Genomic DNA, 17,220 nt, shown 5'->3' on the forward strand with positions numbered 1-17,220 from the left:
ACACACACACACACGCACACAAACATGCACACACGCGCACGTGCGAACGTGACGCATCAATACATATTTCCTTCTCTGTTTTGATTATTTAAAAAGAAAAGTGTTCTAAACCACCGCCCTATTTGTTTTGGTTTCATGACAGTGGTCGTGTTTTGTTTTATTTTCAGTATTTATTTAAATTTATAGGGTCAAAATGGAAAAAAATGACATTTTACTTTAGTTCGTATTTTGTTGCTGTTGCTGTTTCAAATAAAAAAGGCCACTTCGTTTTGGAATATTACAGCAATAGCGCAACCTCAATCAATGAAACATTGACTCATTGAATACATTTGTGGCCCTTTAAGATTCGTATTTGTGGTCACCGCATTACTTTCCATGAAGATAACACAAACATCTATCTATCTATCTATCTATCTATCTATCTATCTATCTATCTATCTATCTATCTATCTATCTATCTATCTATCTATCTATCTATCTATCTATCTATCATTAAGTTAATTAGTTAATTTTCAATTCTGTGTGCTGTCCAAATAAAAGCAATTTCAGGGTGGTTAAACTGTGATTTAAAGTGCATTATTGATCAGTGGCACCCTCTTGAGGCTGCACTTTTTAAACGCGAGCACCGTAGTGTTCATCATCGAGCCACACATCTATTTTCTACCACTAAGCCGGTTCAGGGTCACTGGTGAGCTGAATCATAAAACAACTAATGTGCACCTACCCGCAATATGGTACACATTCATTTGTATTTGAATGGAGGTGAATAGCAGCAAGTTGTTGTCAGTTGCTGTCATGTTTTGGAGTTTTTCCCAACAAGATTTATTATTTTTTTTTGGATGGCTTTAACTTTTAATGAAATGGTGAATAAATACCCAGAAAAAAAAAACTGGACTTTGGAGAGCAGTAACGACGGCAACAGAATGGGAGAAGTAAGGTATTCCACATTCATGGCCTTACTGTCGGCTCCAAGAAGGATTTGAGGTCATTGTGTCATGTATCAACCTAAAACAAAATTTCAAAAAAAACACACACAGTTAAGGTGGATTTTTTTTCAGTTGTTGTCATTTGCTCGCTTGCCATGAGAACTATGAAAAACGGGACAAAACATGCACCAAATGCGGCAGAACGTGACACAACATGAAATACGGAATACATGCTTTTTGTTCCCACTGCAGACAGCCTCCAAGTTTTGACACGATCCATTACATACCGGCAATACAAAACATACCTGTCACCCTTACCCATCCTGTGCCCCTGTTTTGTCCACCGTGGCCGGAAACGGAGCTGCTTGGGAATATGTATAGTGTAAATGTAGCCTTAGCAAAGCTATGGGAACCTATGTTTTGATAGCATAAAAACCTGAGCTAACACTAGCTAACTCTTACAGTTTAAAAAAAAAGAAGCTTTTTTTGTAATTGAGTTCATTAAAAGTATTGTATTGACAGTAAAAATTTCATTTTTACTTACTTTTGGATTTAGTAAGTACATTTCAGAGTCTGTAATTCTGTTTACTTTTACTTAAAGGAGTCAAATCTGTAATTCTACTTAAGTACAGAGTGTGGTTACTTTTGCTCCTGATGCAACCCGTTGCTTCTCTGTTTATGTCCAATAACTGATTCAGCTTTAGGTCACTTCCTAATCGGCTATGGTTCTTTTTCACGACACAATCACTGAGTCCCAGTTGCTGACCACACACTTAAGAAATTGCAATATGGATTATTGAACAGGTTTAATATTTGTTATTGTTGGGCCTTCCAGTCCAGGAAGAGAAAAAACATCCCACACCATAGGATAATTGGTCAGCATAATCTGTCGGGGACACCTGAGAATCGGGCCTTTGCTGACTTTGATCGCAAGGGATGGAAAATATTGAAATAAAGCCCAATCGTGTGCGGACACATGTGTGTGTGTGTAAACTGCTTACGTGGTTGCACCTTTTGTCTGCAAAAGTGGCGTATCCGCCCTCACTGAAGATTATGCATTTATCCACTTTTTATTTTTAAACAGAACCCAGTGAACCAGGATACTGCTGCGATTGCATGCTTTCACACGGTGACGTGGGACCCCGCCCTCGGATAATTAGATGCCGCCATGTCATTGGCGCCAGCTTTTGGGGACGTGGGTAAATTATTTGTCAGACAGTGACAAGTGGGAGAAGTGAGGCAGGTGGTAACCTTCACACCTCTGTCTAGGGACGACTGTTAAGGCTCAGATTTGTCTTCAGAAGGTAAATCATTTCCGGGTTGACTTTGTCCCTCCTGTACAGAAGACTGGAAATGGAAATGAAAAGCATTTATAGGCAGTGTAGGAGGGGCTATATGGTTGGTAAGCAGGCCAATGAATCCCATTTGCTCACAGGGGGTTAGGCCAGTGCCGTCAATTGCAGACACTAAAGCGTTTTAAAGCCTTTCGCATAAAAGCGCTATAAAAGTGCCGTATGTTTACAATTGCCTGCATCGCTAGAGCTTCTTGCGTGTGCAACTCTAAACACCATCTGTGTTTATTCAAGGGCTCATGTGTCCTTGGTTAAATAAAATTATTATCCGCTCAAAAGTTGCATGACCTGGTTTGGGGTACATACACTTCACGAAACAAGTTTATTTCTGTACAATCTCTCAATTTTTTATTCAATACAGTGCTAGTGGTGTTGATTTTTTTTTTTTGGAGGGGTGGGGCTTGAACAGTTTAGCCGAGAGTTTCCTTTCCCTAGCCACTTGGTCCAGCTCTTCTGAGGGGATCCCGAGGTGTTTCCAGGCCAGCCGGGTTCTTCACGACGACAGACCGAAATGACAGAAAAGAGCTGTTAGAATAATAAACAAAGCAGTTTACCTTGATATGACTAACCCCTTATTCATAAAGTCTTATAATTTAGGATTTACTGAGATTATGTATATGAAAACATGAGAAATAAGAGTGAAAGCCTTCCAGATTGTATACAATATATATGTTTTAATATTAAAGGAAGGGAAGCATAATTTAAGAGGGTTATGTATTTTTAAAACATGCGAAGTGAAAACTAATAATAACATCAAGATGTGTTTCAGTTTTCGGAGTTAAACTGTGGAAGAGCCTAAGTATCCATCCATCCATTTTCTGAGCCGCTTCTCCTCACTAGGGTCGCCGGCGTGCTGGAGCCTATCCCAACTATCATCGGGCAGGAGGCGGGGTACACCCTGAACTGGTTGCCAGCCAATCGCAGGGCACATACAAACAAACAACCATTCGCACTCACATGCAGACTTACGGGCAATTTAGGGTTGTCAATTAACCGACTGTTGGATTTATCTTACCCAACATTATAAAAAATAGACACAAAAGGAATGAAGACACTGGTTTCTTTTTCTCATGAGGAGGGCGTATGGGAGATTGTTCAGATCACAGCCTCTCAACACGCTTTAAACAATCTCTCCCTCTAAACAATAAGACACAACACAAGTGTCTTATTGTTTAGAACATTATGTCTGGGAAAAACCCTCCTATTTTCAAATAAATGCAGGAGCGACGGGAGAGATTGTTTAGAGCGTGTTGAGAGGTTGTGATCTGAACAATCTCCCATACGCCCTCCTCATGAGAAAAAAAAACCAGTGTCTTCATTCCTTTTGTGTCTATTTTTTATAATGTTGGGTAAGATAAATCCAACACCCACACAGGCATGGGGAGAACATGCAAACTCCACACAGGCAGGGCCGGGGATTGAACCCGGGTCCTCAGAACTGCGAGGCAGACGCTCTAACCAGTTGACCACCGTGCCGCCGAGAGCCTAAGTAATTACTTGAAATTATGTTGTTCTAAAGATAGATTTTAAAATTCCTCAAAAAGTAAAATAATTCAGGGTGTCTTTCTTTTGGTGCAGACCTCGTTTTTTTGAGAACTGTGAAAGATAGACAGACAAAAATAGGCATTGTGCTTCAGCCTACTCCTATTTTTCAGTCAATGGTTTTTGTAGAGTTGTGCGAACTGGTTGGATATGTTGTACAAGGTAGTTTTTTCCCTCCCTTTTTGTAAATTTACACAACTTGCTTTGTGATTTATTCCAAGAATGACCGAAAAATAAAAAATTCAAACATTCATTCATGAAAATACATAGGGGCAACCGTCCAACACAATGGTGAGAGGTGAAGAAACAGATCCAAACTAGGATGAAGGGGAAGGTTGACAGTATCAGTCAGTGGTGAGGCCAGCCATGATGTACAGTGGGACTGAGGAGATGAAGGGAAGCGGAGCGGATTCTGGCATAAATGCAGATGTTGGGGTTCTCTTGAGAAGTGACAAGGTTGGATAGGATTACAAATGTTCTCATCAGAGGGACAGCCAAGGTTAAATATAGAAGAGAAAAATTCAGAGTTGACTATGGCTTGGACACATCCAGAGGACAGCTAGTGAGAATATTGGCAGGAGGATGGTAAGGGCTTACATGGAAAACGACAATGCACTTTGGCGACCCCAATCAAGACAAGCCTCTCTTAATAGTATAGTTTGATTATGTATCCTGTATTATATTGTCTTGTAGATGTATTTGACTGCTTTTTTAAATCATGGCCAGGGGACTACAGATGAAAACTAGCCTTCTGGCTAATTCTGGCTTTTTTAACCATGTGTACTTCATGTGTTTTATGAAATTGCATTGTCCCCTTTCAAAAATAAACTGATAAACAAGCCCAAAGGAAAAGAAAATGAAGGACAGAACATCGGAGTCGTGGTCACATTCAGAGGCGAGTTGCAAATGTGTGAAAAAATGGCCACAGACGGTGAGAGCGTCCATGATTTTTATTCAAGCAAAGAAGTCCAACAGGAACGAGTGTTTCTGAGTATTTTAAGAAGAATTTTCATCATTGTACATATATAGTGTAATATAGATTAAAACCCTAAAGCCCAAAACTGTGAGGCAGACTTGCTAACCACTTGATCAGTGTACTGCTGTAACACATACATTAACTCAACAAACACACAAAATAGAGAAGAGGTCTTGATCCCAAAGGCTGGAGACGCTTCCCGGGAATTGAACCTAGGTTATAAGAATGGAAAGCGAGCATTTACGCTTCAATGGCTACATGATGACATTTAGGATTTACAACTAAATGATTGCTGACAGACGGGAAAAATAAGGGACAGAAAAGTTTTAATAGAAGCTTGACATACAATATGTCGGAAACTAAGCATACGGTGCAGCTCTAAGTGATGGTTCCTGGTGGGAAGTTTTCATTAGCAGTCAAGGGGTGTTTTGTGGTGGCCTGGGTGGCCGAGGTGGTAGTCAAGGTTGGTTGTTTTCATCTGGAGTAAAGGGTGGTCCCAGTAGTAGCCCAGGTGGTACAGGTGGTGACCCAAGTGGTAATCCAGGGTATCCGGGTGGTCCAGGCAGCAGCCTGGACGGTCTAGGAGGCGGTCCAAGTTAAAAACATTTTGTCAGAGAGTCTTTGTCTGGAGTAACAGGAGGCCCTGCTGGTTGTACGGGAGTTCTAGTCATCTGGAGTAACAGGGGTTCCAGGTGGTCCAGGTGTTGGCCCTGGTGGATCATGTGGTGGTCCAGGTGGCCCATGTGGAGATCTGGGTGAACTAGGTGGTGGCCCAGGTGGTTTGCAGTCATGTGGAGTAACAGAGGTTCTAGGTGGCCCAGGTGGAGGCCTTGGTGGCACAGGTGTTGGCCATGGGTTCCCAGGTGGTGGCCCAGGTGGGTTGTTGTCATCTGGAGTAACAGGGGTTGCAGGTGGTCCTGGTGGTGTTCCTGGTGGATCAGGTGGCGGTCTCGGTGGGCCAGGTGGAGGTCTTGGTTTCCCAGGTGGTGGCCCAGATGGGTTCCCAGGTGGTGGCCCAGGTGTTGGCCCAGGTGGGTTGTTGTTATCTGGTGTTACAGGGGATCCAGGTGGCCCAGGTGGTGGCCCAGGTGTTGGCCCAGGTGGGTTGTTGTCATCTGGAGTAACAGGTGTGGCGGGTGGTCCTGGTGGTGTTCCTGGTGGATCAGGTGGCGGTCTCGGTGGGCCAGGTGGAGGTCTTGGTGTCCCAGGTGGTGGCCCAGATGGGTTCCCAGGTGGTGGCCCAGGTGTTGGCCCAGGTGGGTTGTTGTCATCTGGAGTAACAGGTGTTGCAGGTGGTCCTGGTGGTGTTCCTGGTGGATCAGGTGGCGGCCTCGGTCGGCCAGGTGGAGGTCTTGGTGAACTAGGTGGTGGCCCAGGTGGTGGTCCAGGTGGGTTGTTGTTATCTGGTGTTACAGGGGATCCAGGTGGCCCAGGTGGTGGCCCAGGTGTTGGCCCAGGTGGGTTGTTGTCATCTGGAGTAACAGGTGTGGCAGGTGGTCCTGGTGGTGTTCCTGGTGGATCAGGTGCCGGTCTCGGTGGGCCAGGTGGAGGTCTTGATGTCCCAGGTGGTGGCCCAGATGGGTTCCCAGGTGGTGGCCCAGGTGTTGGCCCAGGTGGGTTGTTGTCATCTGGAGTAACAGGTGTTGCAGGTGGTCCTGGTGGTGTTCCTGGTGGATCAGGTGGCGGCCTCGGTCGGCCAGGTGGAGGTCTTGGTGAACTAGGTGGTGGCCCAGGTGGTGGTCCAGGTGGGTTGTTGTTATCTGGTGTTACAGGGGATCCAGGTGGCCCAGGTGTTGGCCCAGGTGGGTTGTTGTCATCTGGAGTAACAGGGGTTGCAGGTGGTCCTGGTGGTGTTCCTGGTGGATCAGGTGGCGGCCTCGGTCGGCTAGGTGGAGGTCTTGGTTTCCCAGGTGGTGGCCCAGATGGGTTCCCAGGTGGTGGCCCAGGTGTTGGCCCAGGTGGGTTGTTGTCATCTGGAGTAACAGGTGTTGCAGGTGGTCCTGGTGGTGTTCCTGGTGGATCAGGTGGCGGTCTCGGTCGGCCAGGTGGAGGTCTTGGTGAACTAGGTGGTGGCCCAGGTGGTGGTCCAGGTGGGTTGTTGTTATCTGGTGTTACAGGGGATCCAGGTGGCCCAGGTGGTGGCCCAGGTGTTGGCCCAGGTGGGTTGTTGTCATCTGGAGTAACAGGTGTGGCAGGTGGTCCTGGTGGTGTTCCTGGTGGATCAGGTGGCGGTCTCGGTGGGCCAGGTGGAGGTCTTGGTGTCCCAGGTGGTGGCCCAGATGGGTTCCCAGGTGGTGGCCCAGGTGTTGGCCTAGGTGGGTTGTTGTCATCTGGAGTAACAGGTGTTGCAGGTGGTCCTGGTGGTGTTCCTGGTGGATCAGGTGGCGGCCTCGGTCGGCCAGGTGGAGGTCTTGGTGAACTAGGTGGTGGCCCAGGTGGTGGTCCAGGTGGGTTGTTGTTATCTGGTGTTACAGGGGATCCAGGTGGCCCAGATGTTGGCCCAGGTTGGTTGTTGTCATCTGGAGTAACAGGGGTTGCAGGTGGTCCTGGTGGTGTTCCTGGTGGATCAGGTGGTGGCCTCGGTCGGCCAGGTGGAGGTCTTGGTTTCCCAGGTGGTGGCCCAGATGGGTTCCCAGGTGGTGGCCCAGGTGTTGGCCCAGGTGGGTTGTTGTCATCTGGTGTTACAGGGGTTGCAGGTGGCCCAGGTGGTGGCCCAGGTGTTGGCCCAGGTGGGTTGTTGTCATCTGGAGTAACAGGTGTTGCAGGTGGTCCTGGTGGTGTTCCTGGTGGATCAGGTGGCGGTCTCGGTCGGCCAGGTGGAGGTCTTGGTGAACTAGGTGGTGGCCCAGGTGGTGGTCCAGGTGGGTTGTTGTTATCTGGTGTTACAGGGGATCCAGGTGGCCCAGGTGTTGGCCCAGGTGGGTTGTTCTCATCTGGAGTAACAGGTGTGGCAGGTGGTCCTGGTGGTGTTCCTGGTGGATCAGGTGGCGGTCTCGGTGGGCCAGGTGGAGGTCTTGGTGTCCCAGGTGGTGGCCGAGATGGGTTCCCAGGTGGTGGCCCAGGTGTTGGCCCAGGTGGGTTGTTGTCATCTGGAGTAACAGGTGTTGCAGGTGGTCCTGGTGGTGTTCCTGGTGGATCAGGTGGCGGCCTCGGTCGGCCAGGTGGAGGTCTTGGTGAACTAGGTGGTGGCCCAGGTGGTGGTCCAGGTGGGTTGTTGTTATCTGGTGTTACAGGGGATCCAGGTGGCCCAGCTGTTGGCCCAGGTGGGTTGTTGTCATCTGGAGTAACAGGGGTTGCAGGTGGTCCTGGTGGTGTTCCTGGTGGATCAGGTGGCGGTCTCGGTCGGCCAGGTGGAGGTCTTGGTGAACTAGGTGGTGGCCCAGGTGGTGGTCCAGGTGGGTTCCCAGGTGGTGGTCCAGGTGGTGGTCCAGGTGGGTTGTTGTTATCTGGTGTTACAGGGGATCCAGGTGGCCCAGGTGTTGGCCCAGGTGGGTTGTTCTCATCTGGAGTAACAGGTGTGGCAGGTGGTCCTGGTGGTGTTCCTGGTGGATCAGGTGGCGGCCTCGGTCGGCCAGGTGGAGGTCTTGGTTTCCCAGGTGGTGGCCCAGATGGGTTCCCAGGTGGTGGCCCAGGTGTTGGCCCAGGTGGGTTGTTGTCATCTGGTGTTACAGGGGTTGCAGGTGGCCCAGGTGGTGGCCCAGGTGTTGGCCTAGGTGGGTTGTTGTCATCTGGAGTAACAGGTGTTGCAGGTGGTCCTGGTGGTGTTCCTGGTGGATCAGGTGGCGGCCTCGGTCGGCCAGGTGGAGGTCTTGGTGAACTAGGTGGTGGCCCAGGTGGTGGTCCAGGTGGGTTGTTGTTATCTGGTGTTACAGGGGATCCAGGTGGCCCAGGTGGTGGCCCAGGTGTTGGCCCAGGTGGGTTGTTGTCATCTGGAGTAACAGGTGTGGTAGGTGGTCCTGGTGGTGTTCCTGGTGGATCAGGTGCCGGTCTCGGTGGGCCAGGTGGAGGTCTTGATGTCCCAGGTGGTGGCCCAGATGGGTTCCCAGGTGGTGGCCCAGGTGTTGGCCCAGGTGGGTTGTTGTCATCTGGAGTAACAGGTGTTGCAGGTGGTCCTGGTGGTGTTCCTGGTGGATCAGGTGGCGGCCTCGGTCGGCCAGGTGGAGGTCTTGGTGAACTAGGTGGTGGCCCAGGTGGTGGTCCAGGTGGGTTGTTGTTATCTGGTGTTACAGGGGATCCAGGTGGCCCAGGTGTTGGCCCAGGTGGGTTGTTGTCATCTGGAGTAACAGGGGTTGCAGGTGGTCCTGGTGGTGTTCCTGGTGGATAAGGTGGCGGCCTCGGTCGGCCAGGTGGAGGTCTTGGTTTCCCAGGTGGTGGCCCAGATGGGTTCCCAGGTGGTGGCCCAGGTGTTGGCCCAGGTGGGTTGTTGTCATCTGGTGTTACAGGGGTTGCAGGTGGCCCAGGTGGTGGCCCAGGTGTTGGCCCAGGTGGGTTGTTGTCATCTGGAGTAACAGGTGTTGCAGGTGGTCCTGGTGGTGTTCCTGGTGGATCAGGTGGCGGTCTCGGTCGGCCAGGTGGAGGTCTTGGTGAACTAGGTGGTGGCCCAGGTGGTGGTCCAGGTGGGTTGTTGTTATCTGGTGTTACAGGGGATCCAGGTGGCCCAGGTGGTGGCCCAGGTGTTGGCCCAGGTGGGTTGTTGTCATCTGGAGTAACAGGTGTGGCAGGTGGTCCTGGTGGTGTTCCTGGTGGATCAGGTGGCGGTCTCGGTGGGCCAGGTGGAGGTCTTGTTGTCCCAGGTGGTGGCCCAGATGGGTTCCCAGGTGGTGGCCCAGGTGTTGGCCCAGGTGGGTTGTTGTCATCTGGTGTTACAGGGGTTGCAGGTGGCCCAGGTGGTGGCCCAGGTGGGTTGTTGTCATCTGGAGTAACAGGTGTTGCAGGTGGTCCTGGTGGTGTTCCTGGTGGATCAGGTGGCGGCCTCGGTCGGCCAGGTGGAGGTCTTGGTGAACTAGGTGGTGGCCCAGGTGGTAGTCCAGGTGGGTTGTTGTTATCTGGTGTTACAGGGGATCCAGGTGGCCCAGGTGTTGGCCCAGGTGGGTTGTTGTCATCTGGAGTAACAGGGGTTGCAGGTTGTCCTGGTGGTGTTCCTGGTGGATCAGGTGGCGGCCTCGGTCGGCTAGGTGGAGGTCTTGGTTTCCCAGGTGGTGGCCCAGATGGGTTCCCAGGTGGTGGCCCAGGTGTTGGCCCAAGTGGGTTGTTGTCATCTGGAGTAACAGGTGTTGCAGGTGGTCCTGGTGGTGTTCCTGGTGGATCAGGTGGCGGTCTCGGTCGGCCAGGTGGAGGTCTTGGTGAACTAGGTGGTGGCCCAGGTGGTGGTCCAGGTGGGTTGTTGTTATCTGGTGTTACAGGGGATCCAGGTGGCCCAGGTGGTGGCCCAGGTGTTGGCCCAGGTGGGTTGTTGTCATCTGGAGTAACAGGTGTGGCAGGTGGTCCTGGTGGTGTTCCTGGTGGATCAGGTGGCGGTCTCGGTGGGCCAGGTGGAGGTCTTGGTGTCCCAGGTGGTGGCCCAGATGGGTTCCCAGGTGGTGGCCCAGGTGTTGGCCTAGGTGGGTTGTTGTCATCTGGAGTAACAGGTGTTGCAGGTGGTCCTGGTGGTGTTCCTGGTGGATCAGGTGGCGGCCTCGGTCGGCCAGGTGGAGGTCTTGGTGAACTAGGTGGTGGCCCAGGTTGTAGTCCAGGTGGGTTGTTGTTATCTGGTGTTACAGCGGATCCAGGTGGCCCAGGTGTTGGCCCAGGTGGGTTGTTGTCATCTGGAGTAACAGGGGTTGCAGGTGGTCCTGGTGGTGTTCCTGGTGGATCAGGTGGCGGCCTCGGTCGGCTAGGTGGAGGTCTTGGTTTCCCAGGTGGTGGCCCAGATGGGTTCCCAGGTGGTGGCCCAGGTGTTGGCCCAGGTGGGTTGTTGTCATCTGGAGTAACAGGTGTTGCAGGTGGTCCTGGTGGTGTTCCTGGTGGATCAGGTGGCGGTCTCGGTCGGCCAGGTGGAGGTCTTGGTGAACTAGGTGGTGGCCCAGGTGGTGGTCCAGGTGGGTTGTTGTTATCTGGTGTTACAGGGGATCCAGGTGGCCCAGGTGGTGGCCCAGGTGTTGGCCCAGGTGGGTTGTTGTCATCTGGAGTAACAGGTGTGGCAGGTGGTCCTGGTGGTGTTCCTGGTGGATCAGGTGGCGGTCTCGGTGGGCCAGGTGGAGGTCTTGGTGTCCCAGGTGGTGGCCCAGATGGGTTCCCAGGTGGTGGCCCAGGTGTTGGCCTAGGTGGGTTGTTGTCATCTGGAGTAACAGGTGTTGCAGGTGGTCCTGGTGGTGTTCCTGGTGGATCAGGTGGCGGCCTCGGTCGGCCAGGTGGAGGTCTTGGTGAACTAGGTGGTGGCCCAGGTGGTGGTCCAGGTGGGTTGTTGTTATCTGGTGTTACAGGGGATCCAGGTGGCCCAGATGTTGGCCCAGGTTGGTTGTTGTCATCTGGAGTAACAGGGGTTGCAGGTGGTCCTGGTGGTGTTCCTGGTGGATCAGGTGGTGGCCTCGGTCGGCCAGGTGGAGGTCTTGGTTTCCCAGGTGGTGGCCCAGATGGGTTCCCAGGTGGTGGCCCAGGTGTTGGCCCAGGTGGGTTGTTGTCATCTGGTGTTACAGGGGTTGCAGGTGGCCCAGGTGGTGGCCCAGGTGTTGGCCCAGGTGGGTTGTTGTCATCTGGAGTAACAGGTGTTGCAGGTGGTCCTGGTGGTGTTCCTGGTGGATCAGGTGGCGGTCTCGGTCGGCCAGGTGGAGGTCTTGGTGAACTAGGTGGTGGCCCAGGTGGTGGTCCAGGTGGGTTGTTGTTATCTGGTGTTACAGGGGATCCAGGTGGCCCAGGTGTTGGCCCAGGTGGGTTGTTCTCATCTGGAGTAACAGGTGTGGCAGGTGGTCCTGGTGGTGTTCCTGGTGGATCAGGTGGCGGTCTCGGTGGGCCAGGTGGAGGTCTTGGTGTCCCAGGTGGTGGCCGAGATGGGTTCCCAGGTGGTGGCCCAGGTGTTGGCCCAGGTGGGTTGTTGTCATCTGGAGTAACAGGTGTTGCAGGTGGTCCTGGTGGTGTTCCTGGTGGATCAGGTGGCGGCCTCGGTCGGCCAGGTGGAGGTCTTGGTGAACTAGGTGGTGGCCCAGGTGGTGGTCCAGGTGGGTTGTTGTTATCTGGTGTTACAGGGGATCCAGGTGGCCCAGGTGGTGGCCCAGGTGTTGGCCCAGGTGGGTTGTTGTCATCTGGTGTTACAGGGGTTGCAGGTGGCCCAGGTGGTGGCCCAGGTGGGTTGTTGTCATCTTGAGTAACAGGTGTTGCAGGTGGTCCTGGTGGTGTTCCTGGTGGATCAGGTGGCGGCCTCGGTCGGCCAGGTGGAGGTCTTGGTGAACTAGGTGGTGGCCCAGGTGGTGGTCCAGGTGGGTTGTTGCCATCTGAAGTAACAGGGGTTGCAGGTGGTCCTGGTGGATCAGGTGCCGGTCTCGGTGGGCCAGGTGGAGGTCTTGGTGTCCCAGGTGGTGGCCCAGATGGGTTCCCAGGTGGTGGCCCAGGTGGTGCTCCAGGTGGGTTGTTGTTATCTGGTGTTACAGGGGATCCAGGTGGCCCAGGTGTTGGCCCAGGTGGGTTGTTGCCATCTGAAGTAACAGGGGTTGCAGGTGGTCCTGGTGGATCAGGTGCCGGTCTCGGTGGGCCAGGTGGAGGTCTTGGTGTCCCAGGTGGTGGCCCAGATGGGTTCCCAGGTGGTGGCCCAGGTGGTGGGCCAGGTGGTGCTCCAGGTGGGTTGTTGTTATCTGGTGTTGCAGGGGATCCAGGTGGCCCAGGTGGTGGCCCAGGTGTTGGCCCAGATGGGTTGTTGTCATCTGGAGTAACAGTTGTTGCAGGTGGTCCTGGTGGTGTTCCTGGTGGATCAGGTGGCGGTCTCGGTCGGCCAGGTGGAGGTCTTGGTGAACAAGGTGGTGGCCCAGGTGGTCGTCCAGGTGGGTTGTTGTTATCTGGTGTTACAGGGGATCCAGGTGGCCCAGGTGGTGGCCCAGGTGGTGGCCCAGGTGGGTTGTTGTCATCTGGAGTAACAGGGGTTGCAGGTGGTCCTGGTGGTGTTCCTGGTGGATCAGGTGGCGGTCTCGGTGGGCCAGGTGGAGTTCTTGGTTTTGCCTGTGATAGTCCGGGATGTAGACGTGATGACCCATGTGGCAGTTGGCGTTTTACCTTAATAGGTCCACTGCTGGTTCCTGTCAGATCGTTAATTTCGTTGTTATATAATCACCTTTCACTCACCGACTAACTATACGAGCTGGTTGATACTGTGATGACTTACCAGCCAGCAGAAAGAGAGCAGTGAACAGCTTGAGAGTGATCATTGTGGCATATTATGTCCTATAAGGCAATGAAAAAGAACATTACATGTACTGTACATCTCGGGAAATTACATCAGGTGAACGTAAACAGATCTGTTTGCTCGGACGTTGTCGAGGCCTGGGTTCAATGCTTTGCCCTGAGACAAATTGCAACAGTTATTTTCTCATCAGTTTGAATTGAGGGACATGGTCAACACCTTATCCAAGTCCACAAAGTATATGTAAAATCGTTGTACGACCTCCCACGCACCCTTTAAAACCCTGCTGAGGGTCTGGAGCTTAGCTGCTACGGCCAGGACGAAAACCACATTTCTGCTCCTAAATCTGCAGTTTGACTTCCTGTTGGACCCTCCTCCATAACCCCCAAATAAACCTTACCACAGAGGCCTCCGACCCCTCTTCTTAAAAGGAAAGACAGCCACACTGGTCTGCCAACCCTTAGTCACTGTCCACGAGAGGGCCGGAGTGGGACACATTTTCAGCCCTGGCGTTTCATGGGTCCGACCAGCCCAATTTAGTTCACAATGTTTTAATAACGATGGATAATTTAACCCTTATTAGTTCATCAATCCTATAGCGTTTATTGGGGGACATCAAATTGTGCGTAATTTAGAAGGACATGATGAGTTGGAAGCGGCGCCTGCGTCACTTCCGGGTTATTGTAATTTTACATTACAGCGTTATAAATCAAGATATTTGATTGATATGAGGGGCACCACGTCATATTTTTACAAGTTTAACTTGAGGCGAAATGACAACAAACCTTTATAATCAGTCTCTTATCGGAAGGTGGCTACATTCTAGGAACTTTGAGTTCTAGACTTTCTAGAGGTTTCGTTCCGAGCCCAAACACACACATAATCAATGCGCGTGGTGAATTTTATCGAAAATTTAATCATAAAAAGAGGTTTCTACAAGATAAAACACAGACAAACACAAAACAAACAAGATATCTACGAACATTGGCGAAGGAAGGGATTTGTGACGTGAGATGAGCAGAATGGGTGTGTAGTGAATGCATATAGCTGAGGACTCCTGGTCTCGTTAATATAAACCCAAATATGCACTAATCCGTACTTTTAGTAGACCGCAATGTTGGCCGGCCTGGTCCACACCGGTCACAGGTGGATTCCACTGGAGGGAGGAATGGAAAAACAGGAGCAGCCGGAGGCCAACATGTTCTCAGGCAGGACGTCTCTCGGGTGACGTTCGGAGCGGGCGCGTTGCGTCCGCCTCCATTCTTTCAGACTGAGTTCGGGCCCCCAAGCAGGGTGGCTTGGAGCGCTTGCAGGAAGCTGCAGCCGGGGATCATCTGATGTGTCCTTGCCACCTCGGGTGAGGTGGGCGTCCTGCCTGGCGAGGTTGTCGGCGAGTTGGTCGGGGTGATCAAAAAGACTTCTGCACCAAGACTCCAAAAACTTTTCAACTTCTCCCAGCTCCGGCCCCTTTTATGGCCAGAGCGGGTCAAAAAGGGGGGGGGGGGGGGTGGTTACCCCCACTCCTTTTCTACCACCTTCACGAACACCGAGGGGCTGGATTGCCTTTTGGCGTTATTTTTTTCATTGTAGGATTATTTTGTGGTTTAAAACCAGTGGAATCAAATATTAATTATTGGGTTTAAGATAACGAGACCATTTTCCCACCCTGCTTTGTTCCACGCTCACCCAGGCAGACGTGATTCACTTAGCGTCGGCATGGCAAAGCAAATGTCTGTGTCTTATTATAGTTTATTGTGTTAATCCGTTTAGAGTCCGCGTGTTACTCTGGAGTTAACGTCTACCTCGGCGGGGAGCGGCGGTCGTGCGAGGCTGGGGTGCCAGGTGCCATCTTTTGCGTGGCATGTCCGCTACAATCCAAAATATCTTACCAAAAGTGATATTAATCTTGCATTTGATAAAAAATCGAAATTACAACTGAATGCACTTACATGATCGCGATCGGTGTTTATTTGAACAAGTATGAGAACAATGTGCAGTGATTCACAAATTTATTCGACCACCTGTTGTTTATGTCACAGAGACCATCCAAGCATCATGAAGTGCTTTAATGCGGACTATTTCATTTTGAGTCAGCTCTCCACATTTGACTATTTTCATGTGTTTCACTGTTTCTTCAATATTTTGTACTTTTCAAATACAGTTGAGTTGTATTCAACTTTTAAATACAGTACAATACATTTGCATTAATTTTTAAGAAATATTTGGGGTTTTTTTGGAATAAATTTTTTTTCAACAATTCCTGTTGAATAAATTTAAATGTAATCATTATTTGAGTACATTTTTATTTTCCCATATTCAAGCACAGTGTTACTGGTTGAGCTGTGCATAATTTTGCAGTGGCTTACAATAACAAATACAGGTATACTTTTAGGAATAAAAACCTCTTCCTCATTTTTGATGAATACTTAACCCCACTATGTTACAGTATTTTATTCTTGCTCATTATTGTGGAGGAGCATGGATAATTTGATCAATTTATAGTTTTTAATTAACCTTAGGGCTGCGGCACACTGAGTGACATGGCCGAACGCGACTGAACTGTTGCGTAATGTGCAATTCGTCCTTTTAAGTGGCCGACTGTCGGCAGCTAGTTCTGCTGTGATTCTACATTTGAATCGCAGGTGAGCAGCATCGCAACGTCTCAGATGTAACTGACGCCTAACGCGGACCTAAGTTTAGAAAGAAAAAGGAGCTGAAGGATGAAGTGCGATGCATTGGAATTGTTGAGCATTGAAGGAATCTTTGCCAACTCAAAATGTTTAAAACCTTTTTCTCTGCCAACTCTCCAGAAACTTTTCTGCATCGTTCTCACGTCAAGTCTTCAGTGTCCACCAAACTCTACAATCCCATCAGACAAACAACCTAAAGGGAATGAAGCAATGTCCACTTTGAACCAAGTTCAAATCAATCTTTTTCATTCATTCATTCAAAGTGTAACACCAAATACGTCCAACATGCGTAATGTCCATCCATCCATTTTCAACACCGCTTATCCTGGTTAGGGTCGCGGGACGCTGGAGCCTATCCCAGCTGACTTCGGGCGAAAGGCGGACTACACCCTGAACTGGTCGCCAGTCAGTCGCAGGGCACATATAGACACGGACAACCATTCGCACTCACATTCACACCGTCACTGAGTGGGAACTGAACCCACGCTGCCTGCACCAAAGTCAGGCGAGTGTACCACTACACCATCAGTGACACATGCGTGATGTGTTCCATTGAAATGCCTCAAGATGTAGAAAGCACTCACCACGCTCAATAAAGTTTGCACTTGGAGGGCTCTCGCGTTGGTGTCAGTCCCTCTGCCGTGTCTGATCTGTTGCCTTACAACCGTTAATGGGGGACTAGTCGCACCTTTGTCCTGCCCCTGTTAGGGTGGGGCCCTTGTGTACTTGAGTCATTCAATTATTTTTCTTTTTTTTCATAAAGGTACAGTAATTGGTTTCTAATAGGCGGGTCTTGTCGAGCGACTTTGCTTTTTAAAGTTTCCAGGCTGTAATTAATCAATTAATTTAGTCACTTTGAAGAGAACTAAACACACCACAGGTCACCACTGGGATATAATTCGGTGGTACTTGCAGTCATCACATGTTTTTAAACAGCCTTGTCCGCCTAGCAACAAGAAGCTGGGTGGGCTACTGTATGGGATGAAGGCCAGTGTTACTTTGCATCATCTCCTTTAAGCCAGTGAGTACCAATCGATATGCTATGGCACATTTGAAGAGATAATTGTACAATATCACCACTAATGTACAACATGCTACTGGAAAATATTAACAGCATTTTACTTCCTTACAGATTTTGTTATGTTACAGCCTTATACCAAAATTAATTCTTTTTTTCTGTCAAACCTCTATACACGCCATAATGTCTATGTGAAAAGAGATAGATAGATAGGTAGGTAGATAGATAGATAGATAGATAGATAGATAGATAGATAGATAGATAGATAGATAGATAGATAGATAGATAGATAGATAGATAGATAGATAGATAGATAGATAGATTAGATAGATAGATAGATTAGATAGATGA

General features: G+C 50.3%; 1 long non-coding RNA gene across 1 annotated transcript; it reads right to left on the bottom strand.

The window, feature by feature from the left end:
- Window positions 1-12,895: 12,895 nt before the first annotated feature.
- On the bottom strand, window positions 12,896-16,503 carry LOC133470927 (uncharacterized). Its single transcript, XR_009786083.1, has 3 exons — window positions 16,436-16,503; window positions 13,144-13,202; window positions 12,896-13,057 (listed from the first exon to the last, which is right to left on the bottom strand). It is a non-coding gene; the product is annotated as an uncharacterized LOC133470927 (long non-coding RNA).
- Between the last annotated feature and the right edge of the window lie 717 nt (window positions 16,504-17,220).

This window comes from Phyllopteryx taeniolatus, chromosome 21 (assembly GCF_024500385.1).
Source record: "Phyllopteryx taeniolatus isolate TA_2022b chromosome 21, UOR_Ptae_1.2, whole genome shotgun sequence".
Classification (NCBI taxonomy): Eukaryota; Metazoa; Chordata; class Actinopteri; order Syngnathiformes; family Syngnathidae; genus Phyllopteryx; species Phyllopteryx taeniolatus.